The following is a 22,093-nucleotide window of genomic DNA, read 5'->3' as shown; positions in this document are numbered from 1 at the left end:
TAATCCAATCCTTTTGGTCCCTTAAATAGATGCCCCACTAAACCCAAATCAAAATAGATTTAGATAACGTTCAAGGCTATAGACTTGATCCAATTCTTATCTAATAAGGAATCGAAGTCTAGAGAAAAATTAGATTTAACCATGTGCTAGCATGGTTCTTATAAACTCAATAAAATTTCACTAAATCTTTATCCAGTTAGAACTTCATAAATTTAATTGGTTAATTCAAGATTAAATCCCTTAATGTGTGATCCTATAGGTTCCATTCTATTTGATAGTGAGATATATTGTGATCTCCATCAAATATCATCGAAACTCCTTACGATGGATTGAAACAATTCAGCTCTACCCTTTGAGGATCATCGATCATCAAGATGATACTCGATAAGTCCTATAATCAACCAGTGACACCTAGCAGTATGTAGTGACAATCCAGTAGAATGAAAGTATGAATCTCTAGGTACAGTTATCATATGATTCAGTCCTTCTATCATAAGTTTGACTTGATGAAGGTCATGGAGAACTCGTCAGATCCTATTATCAGTCATATACTAGATTGACTTGACTCAAGTTCACTTGTGAATTCTGTAAAAAAAATTTTCCAATATTCACACTTGTTTTGGTCAAAAACTTTCTAAATTCAGTCTCGCAAATCGCATAGGACTTCTCCTTTTCTATCAAGATCGATAGATTTCTTTTAGGTGCATCCTACTCCTAACAGCGAACTTGAACCTACTGTAGCTAACATACGCAATAAGAATCCGAATGGCTAGGGACTAAGAGAATGTGCAGTCAAACTCAATAGCCTCACTGCAAATAGTCGATGACACCATAGATCAAAATACCACTCACACCACTGCAGCATCGAGATAACCACTAACGAGTGAGTAGATATCCAAATGATTTTTCTTGTTGGTCACGTTCAGTGTAAGTTGTTCTCTAACAATCATCCATATTCTCACCTCAGTATCCTTACACTGCAGATCGAGACTCATCTGCCCATAAGAAAGGTGAACAGTGCACCGATCTTAAATGGATAGATCATTATCCTCTGTGACAATCCTTTATTGGAAGTATTTAGAAACTAACCACTAATTAATATATGTCTCAAATTTTCAACACTTTGAGAATATACAAAAATCATCTTTGTTAATTTCTAGGATAAATCATGGACACATAAATATAATTGAAAAAAAATCTTTTATTAATATAAAAATATTACAAGTATAAAATTAAGCTTTAGAATTATAAAATGTATCAGCCAATAATTGACTTCTAGAGTACTCATCTAACAAACTCCCATTTGAACTAAAGCCACTTGGCCATATACCTAAGACTCATCTTCTCGAGATGAGCTTCGGTCTTCTGCTGGCTGAGAGGCTTGGTCAGCGGGTCTGCCACATTATATGTAGAGTTGACTCTCTGTACCTCGATAAATTTTTTCTCGAGGTATTCGCGTATGATGTGGAATTATCGCTCTATATGCTTGAACTTTTGGTGAGATCTGGACTCCTTAGCGAGGGCTATGGCACCGTTATTATTACGATACAGTACAATGGCATCTGATAGCATCACATCCAACTCCACAATTAATTTTTAGAATCAAAAAGCTTCCTTAGCAGCTTCAGAGGTAGCGATGTACTTGACTTTCATGATCGAATCTGCAATGATCGACTGCTTAAAACTCTTCCAGCTAACCGCACCACTATTACACAAAAAATACATCCCAATGTAGACTTTCTATCATCGACATCAGTCATAAAATCTGAATCAATATATCTCTCAACTCTCAGCTTCGATTCTCCATCAAAGACTAAGAATAAATCTTTAGTCCTTTTTAAGTACTTAAGAATGTTCTTCATAGCAATCCAGTGTTCTTCATCTAGATTCACCTGATATCTGCTAGTGAGACTCACAGCAAGGGCTATATCAGGTTGTGTACATAACATGACATATATGAGTCTCCCTATTACCGAAGCATAAGGGATTTTGCTCATGCACTGGATCTTCTCAGGTATATCAGGGTATATCTTTTTGGAGAGATGAATGTCATGTCTAAGAGACAAGAGACCCCTCTTAGAGTTTTCCATGCTGAACCTCTTCAGCACCTCCTCTATGTACATTCACTGTGAGAGTCCTATCATTCTCTTAGATCTATCCCTATAGATCTTTATACCAAGAATATAGAAAGCTTTTCTTAGATCTTTCATGGTAAATTCTTTTGACAACCATACTTTGATCGATGTCAGCATGAAAATATCATTCTCAATCAAGAGGATGTCATCCACGTACAATATGAAGAATGTAACAGTGCTCCCACTAAGCTTTTTGTACACACACGGCTCCTCTTCATTTTTGATGAAATCAAATATTTTGATCACATCATTAAAGCGAGTGTTCCAACTTCAAGATGCTTACTTGAGTCCATATACGGACCTTTGCAGCTTGCAGACCATGTGATCACCATCACTGGATGTGAAATTCAAAGACTGCTCCATATAGATATCTTTCTCAAGATATCTATCTAGGAAGATAATTTTTACATCCATCTGTCAAATTTCATAATCATGAAAAGCTGTAATCACAAGCAGAGTATGGATGGATTTTAGCATGGCACGGACGATAAGGTTTCATTATAGTCAATGCCTTCACGTTGACTGTAACCTTTTGCAACTAGCCTTGTCCTATAGGTCTCTACCTTACCATCCAACCCAATTTTTTTTTATAAATCTATTTATACCTAATAAGTACAATACCTTCAGATGGATCTACTAAGGAACAAACCTAGGTAGAATGCATGGAGTCAATTTCTGACTTCATCGCTTCCATCTATTTCTCGAAGTCAATATCTAACATTACCTCATTGTAGATCTTGGGATCATTTTAATGTTCTTATCTCCCACAAAGAACACTTCCTCTAAATCCTCTGTAAGAATACCTAAGTACCTTTCAGGAGGATGAAAAATCTTACATGATCTATGAGGTGAAGGAGGTACCACGTCTACTGGCTTACTATTGGGTTCAGATTTTTAAACTCGATGCTCTTTAGAGACCTTCTCTTCGAGCTCAATCTTCCTTTCACTGCCTCTATCTTGAATAAACTCTTTGTCTAAGAAGATGGTATGATGGCTCACAATCACATTGAGATCCTCAGAAAAATAAAAATAATATCCTATGATTTCTTTGGGATACCCAATAAAATGAGCTCTAAAAAATTTACCCTCTAACTTGTCCACCTATTGTCGCTTGACATGGGTCGGACATCTCCAAATCTTGAGATACCCAAGAGCTGGCTTCTTACCATGCCATAACTCGTATAGAGTGGTAGAAATAGATTTAGAGAAAATCTGATTCAAAAGATAAATTACAGAAAATAATGTATATCCTCAGAGAAATACAGGAAGATCTGTGAAGCTCATCATGGATCGGACTATATCTAATAGGATCCGATTTCTTCTTTCAAATATCCTATTAAGCTGAGGTATTTCTGGAGGTATCCACTGTGAGACTATATCACTATCCTTGAGATACGTCCAAAATTTCTCACTAAAGTATTTCCCTCTTTGATTTGATCAAAGAATTTTTATGGATTTTTCGATCTATTTTTATACTTTATATCTGAATTCTATGAATTTTTCAAAGGTTTCAGACTTTCAATGCATCAAATACACAAAACCATACCATGAATAATCATCGATAAAAGTTATGAAGTAGATATAGCCGTCTCTGGCTTGAACATCGAATAAACCACACATGTCAGTGTGTACCAGAGTTAATATATCAGTGGTATTTTTTTCTTATCCTATAAAGGGTAGCTTATCTATTTTTTCTTGAAGACAGAACTCACAAACCAAATAAGACTCAGAAGTCAATGGTCTGAGAAGACCATCTTTTTCCAATTTGTGGAGTTTGTGCCCCTTATATGGCCTAGCCTAAGGTGCCATAGATATTTTTGGCTAATCCTATCTCTAAGTCTTTTGGATCCTACGGCATTCATAGTTTGCTTGTTAATATTAACACTCGTATCTATATACAAATGATAAAGACGTTAATCAAAAAAGTATGTGTAACAACTTTATTTTTAAAATAAATTGTACATATATCTTTATTAAAATAAAAATTATAGTTATCCTATGCCAGCATAGAAATAAAAATTAAATTCCTATCGACTACAGGTACATAATAGAAGTCTTTCAAAATTAAATTAATTCTTATGGTAATCACAGAGGATAGGTCCCGACGGCCATAGTAGCAACATTTGCTCCATTGCCGACTCGTAGAGTGATCTTGCCTTCTCTCAGCCCTCTAACTTCTTCAAGACCCTGCATAGGAGTGCACAAATGAGTACTTGAACCAGAATCTAAAATCCAACTAGAAGAAGAAAAAATTGTTAGATTAGTTTCAATTATGAGCAAGTCAGGCGTATCTTCAAAAGGCCCATCCTTCTTCCTATTCTTCACAATCATCAGGTAAATCAGATAGTTTTTTCTCCAGTGGCTTCGATATTGCAATGGAAATACTTTTTCTTATCGTCAATCTTCTTCAAAACCTACTTCTTGGGCTTGGTTTCGTTCTTTTGCTTCTTCAAAAGCTTTTTCTTTTCCTTGAAAAAAGACTTTCTCTTAGAAGAAGCCCGCTCCACAGTTAGAATCATACCCTTTGAATTTTTTAAGGTGCCCTCAGCTGTCACCAACATATTCAGCAATTCGGACAAAGTGCTATCAATCTTATTCATATGATAGTTCATAATAAACTGTCCATATGAATTAGAAAGAGATTGGAGGATCAAATATATATATAATTTTTTATCCATGTTCATCTCGAGCTTCTGAAGCTCTTCAATGTCCTTGATCATTGTCAAACAATGATCATTGATGGACTACCCATCACATATTTTCACTATGAATTATCTCTGAGAGACCTCAAAGCGAGCTGTACGACTCTGCTCATCGTACAACTCTTGTAGATAAGTCAGCATCACTTTGGTAGTTCTCATATCTTCATACTTGTTGGATTTCGACCATGCAGTGAAAAGTAATTTTAAAATCATACAAATCAATAGCTTTATCAAATAAAACTACCGAGTCAGAATCCAAACCCTAGAATCATCTTACCGATATTGATCAAAGCAAAAACAAGCATGCATAGGGATAGAATTTTATACTTTTATCAAAATAAAAAAGTGGTACATTGGTGTTCTCCACAAGACCCCAAGGTAGAAGTCCTCCAATGGTGATCCACACGGAAGATGGCTAAGGTCCTTCCCAACGGGTGTGCTGCCGCAGCCTTATCTTCTTAAGAACACTGTCGGTTTCGAACTTAAGTCATGATCGCACCAAAGCCCAGTTACTTTCGATCTTATTATCAGAATGATGCCAAGAAGACACTCTTCAGATGTCATACAACCTAGGATTTGATTTTTGACTCCAACATATGAAAAAATCAAATTCTAGGGCACTCAAGCAACACTTGCTGAAAATCTCACCACCTTTGTAGCAACTTTTGCCACTCAAAATTCTCTCTTTTTTTTCTCAAAATTTTTTTAATTTTTTTTTTATATTTACCACATTTCTTCTCTCTAATTTCACCAAAAATCACTATAAGAAGCCATGTGGAGCATCCTCTATAAATAGGGGACCAGGGACGTCTCATGGGATGAAGGGGTGCCAACCTTTGGCGCTCCAACTTCCCACATGCCAAATAAATTCATCGAGTGAATTTTTGGTAATCCAATTAGTTAGAAAAAAAGAAATCTTAGTCTTTTACACGTCATAAAAAATTTAATAAATTTTGGAATCAAAACATAAGATTTCTGATCGAGAATTTAAGGCAACACGTGTTAGTTAAGAGCCTTCTTTAAGGACTCTTTACTTCACATACCAAAAAAAAGTGGGGGGGGGGCATTTATTTTTGCGTGTGGGTTCTAGTGGACATAGAGGACTCCTCCACTTGAAACTGGTCCAAGTTGGATAAGGATCTAATCCAAATTGACCCAATCCCATTAGGTCAAAGCCAACTAGTCTAGGTTAGCTCAAACAATTTGATCTAACTCAATTTGGAAATTTGGGTTAATACAATGTGCTAGCATATTAAATTAATCCATAAAATTTATATTAAACTCTAATTAGATTAGAACAAGACTAAATCCAAAGTGTGTGACCCATTGGGTTCCAATTCTAGCCAGCAGTGGATCCAGACTTTCAACATAACCCTAATCCGATGAGATTAGGTCACCCGAAGAGTCCCAATCAACTTGGACTCTTTCAAATTGATTTCAGAATCAAATTCTTTCAATTTTGATAAGTCCATAAATCAAAATTGACGTCTAGCAACATGTCATGACTACCTGAAAGATTTAAAATTTAGATAAAAAATTATCAAAATATACTTCAGTGGCAAGTTTTCGTGTAATTCAATTTTTTAGGCAAACAACATCCCAGATGAGCTGTGGGCATGAAAATATGTCAAATCCAATCACTTATCATTATGTATCTTGATCGGAAGGTATGATTTAGTTGATGATATATTAGAAATCTTTTTCTAATTATCATCCTGCTTTGGCCAAAGACTTCTGAATCAACGACCTATGAGATCACATAGGATGTTTGCTTTTCTTATTAGGAGTGATTGATCCCTTATTGATCACTCACAACCTCATAAACTCTTCACCATATCCAGAACATCCCACACAAGGATCAGAGAATCAAATTAGGTAGTGAACCAAAATATTGATCCAAGTACACAAGGTTTCATGGTGACCTCAGGTCTAAGGATCACATACACAACTCTCACTAGAGAATTATCAGTTGACATATAAATAAGACTCCATCTGATATTCTTTCGCAGGTCAATTCAGTGAACTCATTCTCTAATGAGTATCCATATCCTTGTATAAGTGTCCCCACACAAATGGTTATGAGATCAACCACCCTCATTTCTGAACATATATAGGACATGCCAGTCTTACCAGTATCATTGATCTCTGACTCAATGTACGAATGACTAAAAATATTTTAAGTTAAAGCTATCAAGGAATTAGGTCTTACTGATGTGATCTCATCATGGTCCTAAAATCATTGTCCAAACCTATGGAGTTCATTATAATCTTAAAATAAATAAGATGCAGCATATAATGAATCAAAAATATCTTATTTTATTAATAATAAATTCAATTACATGAGTCTGGAAGATAAATTATAATAAATACTCTATCGCATCCCATATGCGATTGGCTTGTAGGGTATTATTCTTTCAATCTCCCACTTGCATTTAAAGCCAATCGCCCCTATACTTGATACCCATGCTATCAAGATAGCGGTCAAACTGCTGCATTGATAAGGCCTTAGTGAACGGATCCGCTATATTATTCTTGGTGTCAACTTGTTCCATGATCACATTGCATCTTTTAATAATTTTTTGAACGAGGTGGAATCATCTTAGGATGTGCTTGAATTTATGATGAGACCTTGGTTCTTTGGCTTGAGCAACTGTCTCAGTATTATCACAATAAAGGGGCACTGGTTGTTCAATCCCCGGAACCACACCCAACTTAGTGATGAATTTCTTCATCCAGACAGCCCCTTAGCAGCCTTACTTGCAGCAATATACTCAACCTCAATGACCGAGTCAGCAACCGTTTGCTGTTTGAAATTTTTTCAACTTACTGCACCACCATACAGAGTCAACACATATCCAGATATAGATTTGCTATCATCCGGATCAGATTGAAAACTAGAATCGGTATAACCTTCTAGTTTTAAATCAGATCCATCATATATCAGAAAAATATCTCTAGTCCTTCTCAAGTACTTGAGTATGTTTTTCACATCTTTCCAATAATTCTCTCCGAGATCAGCCTGAAACCTGCTTACAATGCCCAAGATATAAGCAACATCAAGTCTGGTATATAACATAGCATACATTATTGATCCTACAGCTGAAGCATAAGGAATAGAACTCATTTTATTTCTCTCTTCAGGTGTCTTAGAAGACATCTTCTTAGAGAGTTGTATGCCATGACCTATGGGCAAGTAACCTCTTTTATTTCCCTCCATGTTGAACCTCTTCAACACCAGATGAATGTACTTAGACTAGAAAAGCCAAGCTTCCTTTTTGATCTATTCTTATAGATCTTTATACCAAGTATATAGGATGCCTCACCCAAGTCTTTCATGAAAAATTTTTGTGATGGCCAAGTCTTGACGGATTGCAACATTGGATATCATTCTCAATGAGCAGTATGTCGTCTATATTCAAGACCAAGAAGATAATACACTCTCACTATTCTTCTTGTACACACAAGGTTCATCCATATTTTTGATGAAGCCAAACGATTTGACTGTCTCATCAAAACGGATGTTCTAGCTCCTCAATATTTGCTTTAATTTATAAATAGATCTATTCAGCTTGCATACCTGATTTGTCTTCCACTTGAGACAAATCCCTCTGACTGAGTCATATAGACTTCTTCCTTAAGATTTTTATTGAGGAAGGCAGTCTTGACGTCCATATGCCAAATCTCATAGTCATGGTATGCTGCTATAGTAAGCATTATCCAAATAGACTTGAGCATGGCTACCGACAAAAAAATTTTTCATAATCAATACCTTATTTTTGCTTGAAACTTTTTGCCACAAACCTGGCCTTATAGGTCTCTACCTGGTCATCTGCTCCAAACTTCTGAAGACCTATTTGCAGCCTATTAGGGTCATACCCTCAAGCGCATTAATCAAAATCCATACTTGGTTGACATACATAGAATCCATTTCAGATTTTATGGCATTGAGCCACTTGTCAGAGTCACTACTCATGACAACTTCCGAATAGGTCGTAAGATCATCATTCTCAATGATGTGGGTTGTGTTGTCATTCTCAATAATAAATCCATACCTAAGTGATATATTATGCACTCTACTCGACCTTCGGAGAGGAGCTATGTGTAGTGGCTGTGCCTCAATAATGGGCACATCTAGTTACGAACCATTTGGTGAGTCCTGGATAGATTGTAGGTTTGAACTTTCTTAAGTTCAATAGACCTCCCACTGCCTCTTTCTTAGATAAACTCTTTCTCCAAGAAAATGGCATGCCTATCAACAAACACCTTTTGTTAAGTAGGATTATAGAAGTAGTATCCTATCTCTCCTTGGAATAACCTACAAACCTGCATCTTTCTGATCTAGCATCCAGCTTATGTCCATTAATATTTTTCACATAAGCTGGACAATCCTAAATCTTAAGATGCTTAAGATTGGATCTTTTTTCTTTCCATATTTCATATGGAGTGCTATAAATAGATTTCGAAGATACTTTATTTAAGATATACGCTGCAGTCTCGAGGGTATATCCCTAAAAAGATATCGAAAGATCTGTGAAACACATCATAGATCATACCATATCTAATAAGGCATGATTCCTCCTCTCTGCAATTCATTTAATTATGGAGTATAAGGAGGTATCCATTGAGAGAGTATTCTATTTTATTTCAAATAATCGAAGAACTCACTGGATAAGTATTCTCCTTCTCGATTCAATCGAAGAGTTTTAATACTTTTATCAGTTTTATTTTTCGATCATTTTTTGATACTCTTTAAATTTGTCAAAGACTTCAGATTTATATTTCATCAAATACACATATCCAAATCTAGACCTATCATCAGTAAATGTAATAAAGTATGAATATCCACCTCTAGCTTGAGTCGATATTGGACCACACACATCAGTATGTACAAGATCCAAAATATCACTTGCCCTGTCTCCATATCCAGTAAATGGAGTCTTGATCATTTTTCTCATGAGACAAGATTTATAAGTTCTATATGAATCATAATCATAAGGATCAAAGAAATTATCTTTGTATAATTTGTTAATCCTTGACTCATTTATGTGACCAAGTCGGCAGTGCCAGAGGTATGTGATATTCACATTCTCTCTCTTTTTTTTTCATATTTTCAACATGAAGTATATTATCATTAAGTGAAAGAAACATAAGACCATTATTAATAAAAGTACTTCTATAATATTCGTTAGAAAAATGTATAGGACAATCATTGTTCTTTACAATTATTTCAAAATCTTGTTCCAATAACAATGGTATAGAAATAATATTTCTAATAATATCAAGAATATAATAAAAGATCTTCGGTTTCAAAATTTTGTCTGAAGGCAACTTCAAAATCTTGATTCCTATGGCTTCGACCTGAATGAACTCTCCACTAGCACCGAACAGCTCGAAGTCACCTTTATTCAAATTTCTTATTTCCTGTAGACCCTGCAATGATTTGCAAAGGTGTGAACCACAGGCGGTATCCAATATCCAAAAATTTGAAAATGAAGTACTTAATGATAAATTAATTTGTATCATATACAAATTTTAGCAATATTTATTGATTTCATGGTTGCAAAGTACTCCTTGCAATTCCTCTTCCAGTGGCCCTCCTTGCCACATTGATAACAAATATTTTTGGCAGAGACTTTCTTCGCCTTCTTCTTAGAGATGGTAGCCTTAGGGTTCATCTTTTTCTTAAAACCCTTCTTTGTCTTCTTCTTGCTAATCTTATCAACATGAAGGACTTGAGCCTTTTCACCCTTGAAATGGCTCTCTACTGTTTTCAGCATATTCAACAATTCAGGCAAGCTAATATTCAGTTTGTTCATATGATAATTAATAACAAACTGAGAAAAAAAATTAGAAGGAGACTGCAGGATCAAATCCTGGCTCAGTTCACCGTCCATGGTAAAATCCAGCTGTCCTACATGAGTGATCAAATCAATCATCTTTAGGATATGAGTTTGCACGGAGGTACTTTCAGTCATACAAGCATGGAACAATTACTTTGATATCGAGCAGTTCGACTTTGTTTCCCGTATAACTCCTTAAGATTAAGGAGAATAGAGGAAACGCCCATGTCCTCATATTGCCTTTGGAGCTCATTGCTCATGGAGGCAAGCATGATGCATTTGACAGTCACACAGTCATCTTTTCATATTTTATATGCAGCCCTATTCTCCTCGAAAATATTTTTCTAAGAGAATTGGAGTAGGTGTATCCAGAATACAGGAGACTTTCTCCTGAGTGAGAATAATTCTCAAGTTCCTTAACCAATCGACATAGTTGGATCCAGTCAACTTGTTTGCATCTAGGATATCTCTAAGTGAAAGTGAGGATACCATGAGTGTAATTAATCTATAACAACAAGAACATAATATAAGCGGATAACTCATGATGATATGCACAACTAGACTAAGATTTTTATCTAATTGTGTCTCTCACTATGTTATCGAACTTCATACCCCTCAAATATGAAAATCGAGAAACATTTTAATATTTCTTAATGGGGTTGAGATCCCTATTCCTCACAAATATCTTATGGATAGCACAACAAGCATTCAAGAGTTCAAGAGTAGGTAACTCTTTACCAATTATACCTTTATAATTCTCAACATCTTTCTTTCTGGCCTCTAGATTATATATAGTCTTGTGGATAGCATAACAAACTATAGTGTTCTAGTTAAGTTGACCCTTCAATCCATATGGTCATACTTAAACAATGCTATCCTTGTGGATAGCACAATAAAGCAACACTATTCAAATATGCCATAAGCATCAATATGTACTTGATTAACATCATGTTAATTTCTATAGTAAACCTTGTGGATAGCACAACAAGTTCATTAAGATCTTGACATACTCTATCGATTAAGTTTGAAGGAAGGCCCTTGTAATGTCTACATCATTTAATCAATCTAAGTCTGAAAATAACAAGACCAAATTGGCCAGGTAAGTAGGTGGGAGGCTCCCCGTAGCTTTTCTAGACACCAACAGAGTTGGCCAGACCAGCATACGGATCTAATTAGAAAACTACCATTCACATTTTTCTCAACACCAATTGATCTTAAGAATTTAATTTTTGATTAAAAAGTGAATCCCGACATTACAACTTAACATTATTAAATAAGAAACTCTAAAATGGTCTCGGCACATCCTAACTACAACTATATAAAATATACTTTACATATTATGCAATGCTTCTACAATTCATAATTGCAATTATATAATCTAGTCAAAATCGTATAAGGGTGCAATTGAGATCAAAACATATGACAAGCATATTGAAGAAATATAGCAAATCCTAATCACATTAGGCATGCAAAACATCCTTAACCATATATTGATATAAGCATCATGCTACCATGATAATATAAATTTTAAAATTATCATAAATTCATAATATAATAACTAAAATTTTAACATCATGGTATATATAAAGTCAAAAATATTTTTTGAGTTTAAAGATCGATGCTAAAAAATAATGCAGCATATTTTGCAGGATATATGATCAATAATAATTCTATGTAACAATTTTGCACTTGTTTGATCGAATCAGACAAGGACGACTTTGATGCCACTATTGAGTTTCGATCATATAGTGGAAAGTAATTTTTAAAATTTTAAAATTAAATAAATTAGTAGCTTTATTAAATAAAACTATCGAGCCAGAATCTAAACCCTAAAATCATCTTGCCGATATCGATCCAAGCAAAAACAAGCATACATAGGGATAGAATTTTATACTTTCATCACAATAAAAAAGTGGCACATTGGTGTTCTCTAAAAGACTCTAAGGTAGAAGTCCTCCAATGGTGATCCACACAAAAGATGGCCAAGGTCCTTCCCAATCGGTGTGCTGCTGCAGCCTTATTTTCTTAAGAACACTACCGGCTTTGAACTTGTGTCATGATCGCATCAAAGCTCAGTTGCTTTCGGTCTTACCACTAAAATGACATCAAGAAGACACTCTTCAGATGTCATACAACCTAAAATTTATTTTTGGCTCTAACACATGAAAAAATCAAATCTTAGGGCACTCAAGCAACACTTGATGAAAATCTCACCACCCTTGTAGCAAACTTTTCCACTCAAAATTTTCTTCTTTTTTTTTCAATTTTTTTTAGAATTTTTCTATGTTTATCACATCCCTTCTCTCTGATTTTACCCAAAAATCACTGTAATAAGCTATGTGGGGCATCCCCTATAAATAGGGGACCAGGGGACGTCTCATGGGATGAAGGGGCGCCAGCCTTTGGTGCTCCAACTTCCCACATGCCAAATAAATTTATGAGTGAATTTTTGTGATCTAATTACTTAGAGTAGAAGACTCTTAGTCTTATATATGCCATAAAAAAAATTAATAAATTTTGGCATCAAAACATAGGATTTTTGATCGGGAATTTAAGGCAATACGTCTTAGTTAAGAGCCTTCTTTAAGAAGGACTCTTTACTTCACACGCCAAAAAAAAGAAGGGTGGCATTTATTTTTATGCATGGGTTCTAGTGGGTGTAGAGGACTCCTTCTCTACTTAAAACTGATCTAAGTTGGAGAAGGATCCAATCCAAATTGACCCAATCCCATTAGGTCAAAGCCAACTGGTCTAGGTTAGCTCAAACAATTTGATCTAAACCAATTTGGAACTTGAGTTAATACAATATGCTAGCATATCAAATTAACCCATAGAATTTATATTAAACTCTAATTAGATTAGATCAAAATCAAATCTCAAAGTGTGTGACCCATTGAATTTCAAATCTAGCCAGCAGTAGATCCAAACTTTCGACGTAACCATAATCTGATGAGATTAGGTCACCAGAAGAGTCTTAATCAACTTGGACTCTTTTAAATTAATTTCAGAATCAAATTCTTTCAATTTTGATAAGCCCACAAGTTAAGATTGATATTTAGCAACATATCATGCTATCTAAAAGATTTAAAATTTTATAAAAAATTATCAAAATACCCTTCAATGGCAAGTTCCATGTAATTCAATCCTTCAGTCAAACAACATCTCAGATGAGCTGTGGACATGAAAATATGTCAAACCTAATCACTTATCATTATGTATCTCAATCAGAAGGTGATGATTTAGTTGATGATACATTAAAAATCTTTTTTTAATTATCATCTTACTTTGGCCTAAGACTTTGAATCAATGACCTATGAGATCACATAGGATGTTCGCTCCCTTATTAGGAGTAACTGATCCCTTATTGATCACTCACAACCTCCATGCACTCTTCACCATATCTAAAATACCCCATATAAAGATCAGAGAATCAAGTTAGGTAGTGAACCAAAATATGGATCCAAGTACATAAGATATCATGGTGATCTCAGGTCTAAGGATCATATACACAACTTCCACTAGAGAATTATTAGTTGACATGTAAATAAGACTCCACCTAATATTCTCTCATAGGTCAATTCAGTGAACTCATTCTCTAATGAGCATCCATATCCTTATATTAGTGTCCCCATATAAGTGGTTGTGAGATCAATCATCCTCATTTTTTAGTATACATAGGATATGTCAGTCTTATCGATATCATTGATTCCGACTCAATGTACCAACAACTAAAAATATTTTAGGTTAGGGCTACCAAAGAATTAGGTCTCACTGACGTGATCTCATCACGGTCCTAAAATTATTGTCCAGACCTATGGGGTTCATTATAATCTTAAAATAAATAAGATGTAGCATATAATGAATCAAAAATATCTCATTTTATTAATAATAAATATCAATTACATGAGTCTGAAAGATAAATTATAATAAATATCTATCGCATCCCATATGCGATTGACTTGTAAGACATTATTCTATCAATGCTGTCACTAAAGATCATTGAACATGGATGCTAGAATATAACACTTCATCTTATTGTCCTCATCCACGCACTTTACATGTGCGGCTTGTTGTTCAGGGGATGGACGAGCTGGTAACACAGGTGCATCTGGTCTAGGACATAGGTTAGTTTCTCAAAACTAAGAATGATTTTCAAATTTCAAAGCCAGTCTTTGTAGTTTATTTTGATCAACCTATTTGTGTCAAAGATACGAGCTAAGGGGTTGGCACTCGACATGGTTATCTGAGAGAATAGTTTCTACTTAGATATTTGTACTTATTAAATATTTATTCTAGAGATTTTAAAAATAATAAAGCTCTCACTATTTTTTTGAATCTCTCACACTTCTCGAATGGAGAAACGAAAACATATACACAATTGATTTCTATTGGATATTGTGGTCCCACTGATCCATACGTACCTCATCTAACAATTATTGGTGAGCATAGACCAACGAGTGGATAATACTTTATCTATTGCTTTACTAAGCAAGATGCAATGGATTTGATCTCTAAGTCTTGTGATCTCATTTAATAGTTATTGGCACATTTCTTAGTTAAGTTAAATCCATCATTCACCAGCATACGTAAAGCCGTCATTGAGATGCTCACCTAACAATTATTAGGCCCAACTCTATCTCTATCTTGGGGCATCAAATGTCAATAGAGTGATTGTACCTTCTTGATGCAACCGAATCATTGTAATCAGCCAAGAATAATCAACGTCAGGAAGGCACCTGCATCTCTACAACGATGGAAAACCTCTAGGCTTAATATTTAGTGAAGAGATTTAAGTTTAGATCTCTTCTAAATCAGTAAATATAATATCCGACTAATCAAGTTCAGGTCAACACATCCATATGTCTGACCTACCTAGTCGGTATGGGTGAACACAAGTCAATAAGTAACCAACACGAAACTGAATCTCCCAAAATGGCCAGGTAAGTTAAAATGAGTGGGGGTTGCCCCGTTGCATTTTTTAGACACCAACAACTTGGCCAAATCAAACAATGCAATCAATTAAATAATCACTATCTAGATACTTGCCTTAGACACCAAATTGGTCGATTAGAATTGGTCAGATTAACCTATTGAAATGGACCCAAATCACTGAGCCAAATTTGATCTTGAGTTAATCAATTCATATCAAAATATTAATCGATGTGACCAACTACAATTAAACTCAATTTTGAGTCCCTTTGACCTAATCCTAACCAACCATTGATTAGGTTCAATCAACTGCTCAAAATCGACAACAAATTCTAGTCTGATCTAATCAATTGATTCTAATTATAGTTTAATCACATAACCTAATTTATTCGACCCATACCCACATGCAATAACATAGTTTTTTAATTTTAAAAATATTTTTGAGCTTATGTTTCATTGCGTGCATTAGTGGCTTATGATCTTGAAATAGTTTCAGATCTAAACCTAATGTTATACATCATATATATCAAATTTTAGATCTAAACTTTAAACATATATCACATATATATTAAATTACAGATCTCAAACAAGAATTACATAAATCAAATACATATAAAATCAGATCTAAAATAATGATTAAAATATCTTAAAAATAGTTTTCAAAAAATTGATTCGCATCAAACTAGGACAATCTTTTCAATATGAGAGATAAATCCTATACCAAGACAACCTTATACCAGTTCGATGTAAATTTTTAATCATTCTAATTTTAGATCTAATATGAATAAAGATATATCATATACATCAATTTTTAGATCTAAAATATTAATTTAAATATTTCAAAAATAATTTTTAAAACAGATCAATCTTGTGCTAGGATAATATTTTCAATATAGAAGGTAAACCCTATATCACGACAACCTTATACCAGTACATGATCAATATTAAATCATCTAAACTTTTAGATCAAAGATTAAAAATTAGATTATATATATCTTCAAAATTAGTGGCTCTAATACCACTGTTAGAAAATCAGGTAGGGTTACATGTATAAATTTTAAAATCTTTTTGAAGTAGCAGTAGAAACGATCTAGGTTAAACTCTTTAACCCCACATGCAATAGATCTAATCTATATCTATCTGAGCTCTGATCTAAGATATATATATAATCTAAAAATTAAAATAAAATTGAGATCGAATTTCAATACCTTACGTGGTTGAAATACACCACAATCGATAATTTTAGATCCGAAGGTTTCTGAGCCGCATACGTGTCCGATTTCTACAGGTATTCATCAGGATCAATCTTAAACTTTTCTTCTCATTGTAGATCCTTCTTCTCCAAGTAGAATCTTAGTCTTTTGAACCTTTGATCAACTGTTGATCTCAGACTGCAGTGTCAATACTTGAACTGCAGCCTTTCTTCCTTTTTGCTTGATGTAGAAGAAAAACACCCTTCACCTTGGGCATGTAGGAAGATGGGATGCCTAATACTTGGGTATTGAAAAGAGAGGAAGAAGGAGTGGCATGGAGAAGGAGGAGAGGAGGTTTTGAATCTTAAAATTCAATTCATACTAAACCCTAGGAGACCATTTCCTTAAATAGACCTTTCTTGATTCCAAATCGTTATCCAATCATACTAAAAACCTTAGATCTTATCTCATAAGGTCTCTTACTTTTTAATCTGATTTTTTTTCTAAAAAAATCAGACCTAATTGAAAAGGCCCTTACCTCAAAAGTCAAGTGGATGTGGCGCCTTCATCTTATAAGGCAAGATAAGTGGTGCCACTTGATTTATTAGGCAAGTAATTGGCACCCCCTTAGGATTTTATGTTCATGAGAGGTGGCGTGGCCCCTCTCTCTCTCCTTCCATGCCAAAGCAAAAGAGGAGGTGGGCCCCTTTTTCTCTCTCATGCCCTCTCCAAGGGATGGCACCCCTTGGAGTTTCCAAAAAGGGATCATGCGCCATCTCTTCTTTCCAATTAATCCTCACCACAAAAAGAAAAAATAAAAAAAAATGAGGAGATTAGTTTGCTAACTCATTGACTTAATCTAATTCTTTTAGGCCCTCAAATAGGTGTCCCACTAAATCCAAATCAAAATGAATTTAGATAAGGTTCAAGGCTATGGACTTAATCCAATCCTTATCTAATAAGGAATCAAAGTCTAGAGAAGAATTAGGTTTAACCATTTACTAGCATGGTTCTCATAAACCTAATAAGAGTTTATTAAATCTTTATCCAATTAGAACTTCATAAGTCCAATTAGTTAATTCAAGATTAAATCTCTTAATGTGTGACCTCATAGATTCTATTCTATCTAGTAGTGAGATATATTGTGATCTCCATCATAATATCATCGAAACTCTTTCGATGGATTGGAATAATTCTAGCTCTACTCTTCGAAGATCATCATCATCAAGATAACATCGGATGAGTCTCACAATCCACCAGTGACATCTAGCGGTATGTAGAGGCAACCCAGTAGAATGAAAGTATGAACTCCTAGGTGCAGTTATCGTATGATTCAATCCTTCTATCATGAGTCTCGATTTGACGGAGGTCATAGAGAATTCGTCAGACCCCATCGTCAGTTATATACTAGATTAGCTTGACTCGAATTCACTTATGAATCCCGTGAAAACTTCTTTCCAGTATTCATACTTACTTTGGTCAAAGACTTTCTGAACTTAGTCTCGCAAATCACATAGGACTTCTCCTTTTCTATCAAGATTGATAGATTTCTTCTAGGTGCATCCTACTCCTAACAATGAACTGAAACCTACTGTAGCCAACATACACAGCAAGGATCCGAATGGTTAAAGATAAAGAAAATATGCAGTCAAACTCAGTAGCCTCACTGCGAATAGCTGATGATACCGTAGGTCAAAGGACCACTCATACAACTGTAGTATCGAGATAACCATTGACGAGTGAGTAGATATTCAAGTAGTTTTTCGTGTTGGTCACGCTCAGTGTAAGTTATTCTCTAACAACCACCCACACTCTTATCCCAGTATTCTTACACTACAATCTGAGACTCATCTATCTATAAGAGAGGTGAACAGTGCACCAATCTTAAATAGATTAATCACTATCCTCTGTGATGATCCTTTGATCGAAAGTATTTAAAAACTAATCACTAATTAATATATGTGTCAAATTCTCAAAATCTTGTGAATATACAAAAATCATCTTTGTTAATTTTTGGACAAAAGGTCTTAGTCTCGAGAGTCTGTCGTTGTATAACCCCCTACCACAATCGATCTACAAGAACTAAAGGTCTTAGTCTAGTAGATCCAAATGCTAACTTGCGTAGACAACAATTCTAGCAAATGGTAGAATGGCCTCGATTCTCAAAGTCGGTACCTCGGATGGCTCCTTCTTAGCATAGTCACTAGTCGCACCCTAGGAGCCCAGAGTTGGCTCCCCAAAATACCCTCTACTCCGCTCTCACCTCTACCCACCGTTGGTCACCTTTCCATCGTAGCTTGAGGAATGAGGACTGACAGTGATGATCTCTCCCTCCTCTGGTGGAGATTCCATTCTAGGTTACTCCTCGCCCTCCCGAAAGTCTCACTAGGAAGAGGATCTTGAGCAACAGATTCAGGACATCGAGCACCATCTCAATGAAGTCCAGAATGGGGCATATCAAAATGATAATAGCCTCAACTTCAATTCTTGATCCCCTTTTCTCGCACCATCCTGAGAGAACTGATTTTGAGTCAGTTCAAGATACTTTAAGTAGAGCCATATGATGGCTTTTTGGAATCCCTTGACTACTTGGAGGGCCATAAAACCATCATGATGCTCCAAGACACCTTGTACCATTCTCTACCTTGTCTTCCTAGCCACCCTCAAAAAATAGGTGTGGGCATAGTATTTGAGACTCGAACCAGAGTCTGTACACTCATTTGAACAGCTTAGAAGGCTGTTCCTCATCCACTTTTGCAATAATCAGGCTCAGTCGAAGAATACTAACAGCTCTTCTTAATCTAACAGGAAGAGGATGAGTTACTGCATGACTACATGGTGCATTTTAATGCTACCACAGTCGAAGTGTGTCACCTTGATGAGTCAGTGGTGATGTTGGTGTTCAAGCGAGGACTATGGAATGAGCACCTCATTTTCTTCCTTGATAAAATATTTCTGAGAGACTATACTGATATGCTTGTGTGAGCTTGAAAATACATGCAAGCAAAAAAAGCATGAGCCACACAAAAGCAACCCGAGGAGAAGAAGATCCCTAATAAGAAGTAAGGCCAGAAAGAACCTCATGCAGATCGGGTGGGGGAAGAGTCCTCCAAGCAATCGAAGAGCTCTAGATCAAGGAATCCCCCCCCGATGCTTCAACAACTGCACTCTTTTGTCTGCTCCCCGAGCCTAGATCTTCATGAAAATTAAGGGCCAAGGGTATCTCCACTGATCCTAACTGATGAAGGTGTTGGAATAGTATTCCAAAACCAATCGTCAGCCTATTGATGATTGTGCTCATTTTTGTATATGTACATGAACTATGAATTAATAAAAATTATTTTGATATTTTTCATCATAAAATATTTCATCTTCTAATGAACTCCTATGTTGTAGTGAAGTCCTTAGGACTATTTAGACTCGACAAAGGAGGATTTGTCATTTAGTCCTTAAATCTGTTCGCGACCAAATGATACGTTGTTACCAAGGACGACAACGTTTATCAAGCATAGGTCGTTGTGTGCCATATAGGTTGGTTATCCTCTTAACCAATGAGTGTGGAGACACTGGTATGGCATATAGGTGAGATGTAAGGGTACATCTGCACTGAACGTGACCGACTCCAGAGCTATTTCTGCTGTCAAGATTTGCTACTGATGGAATATGGGTATAAATATCCCTCCGACCTGAGACCGCCATGGTGACTTGCAAGCAACTCACTGCACTTAGGCACTGGACTATCTGAATTTTTAATTCAGTGACGGAAGGCTGTTGGGTGTAGTCAAGTACTTGACTTGTTAGTGCGTGTGTCAAGATGGGATTGATCACTCTAGTTTAGGAGCTGTGTACAGTTGTATTTCAATTTAGCAAAACTTTGATCAGGGTAGTCTTGGTGAGGAGTCACAGGACTATTTGAGTTGAGTACGATTCAGATGATCTGATCAGGATTGACAGTTTAACCCTGAGTCATCCTAAATACAGGGATCAAAAAGATGAATTATACAGTAACCATATTCATGTAGGTTCTAAGTGTTGCGATTGTGACTATTCGATCTATCCGAACATCGGGTACCATTGCTAGATGGTCACTTCGATTAGTACAGAAATTGGTTCCTGTGCTACCGGCTTAGGTTCGAACCTGCGGGGTCACACACATTAGAGGTTCCTATCTGATCTGATGGCTAGTGTAGAATCTTACATGTTTGGGACTCAGTGATTGAGAATCAGGATTCTCTGATCACGAGTTCCACACATTATGGGTACGGGGTCAAGAGTCCCACTGGTTGGGACTTTTCGATCAGGGTTACATATCAATGAATTCTGATGCCGATTGCCCATCGGATTTGGACTCAATATTTATGAGAGGTTTAATTAGTGATTTCATTGCTAATTAACTCAATTTGATTGAGTAATTATTTTTGGATCAAGTCCAATTGAATTGGATTCAATTGGGTTTGACTCGATTAGGTTAAGAGTTAACCTAATCGTCAAGATGGTTTGGTCCCTGATTTAATCAGGGGTTGGGCTTAGTCAATTCCTGATTTGATTAGGATTTTATTGAGTCTAATTAAGCCTAATTAAGTTGGGTTTAAATTAGTCTAATTGGACCTAACTTATTTAGTTCAATTAGGTTGGTTTAAATAATGAAACCACCTTGACCCAATCTCCATGCGCCACCTCACTTCCATTGCACCCATTTGAATTCATGAGAAGAAACTTCTCATAAATTTTTTCCTCACGCCAAGCCCTCTCCACACCCCACTTTAATGTGCCAAATGAATGGATAAGGATGATTGGTTGGCCATTCAAATTCAAAATAAAGTTTGAATTTGAATGGGCAATCAATTATTGCGCCTTATCCTTTTTTTTATGCCCCATTTATTACATGAGAAAAGGTTTCTCATGAAATCACTCCATGCACAATTTTAGCCATACCTCACGTCTTTAGTGAATAAGGGATGAGTTGGTGTCCATTTGAATTTTAAAATTTGATTTGAATTCAAATGTGCAATTATTCATCTTTATCCTTTCTTTTGGATAAGACGTTTGACATTGTTATAAAAGGAGGTGAAGAGTGGGGCTTGTAAGATGAAGATTTTTGGAAAAAAATTTTGGAGCATGAGAAAGTCTTGTGCATGAGAAGGAAGTCCATATCCTTCCAAAAAAAAAAAAAGAAAAGAAAGAAAAATGGGTGCAAGGTTTCTGATGAGTTCCCTAGAGTTTTAGCCTGAGGTTCGGGAAGTGAGAAAGTGAGCTACGAGTATCGTGAGCCCACAAAATCTCAGGAAGATCTT

The sequence above is a fragment of the Elaeis guineensis genome, chromosome 7 (genome assembly GCF_000442705.2).
Source record: "Elaeis guineensis isolate ETL-2024a chromosome 7, EG11, whole genome shotgun sequence".
Lineage (NCBI taxonomy): Eukaryota > Viridiplantae > Streptophyta > Magnoliopsida > Arecales > Arecaceae > Elaeis > Elaeis guineensis.
This window is presented reverse-complemented; position numbering follows the sequence as displayed.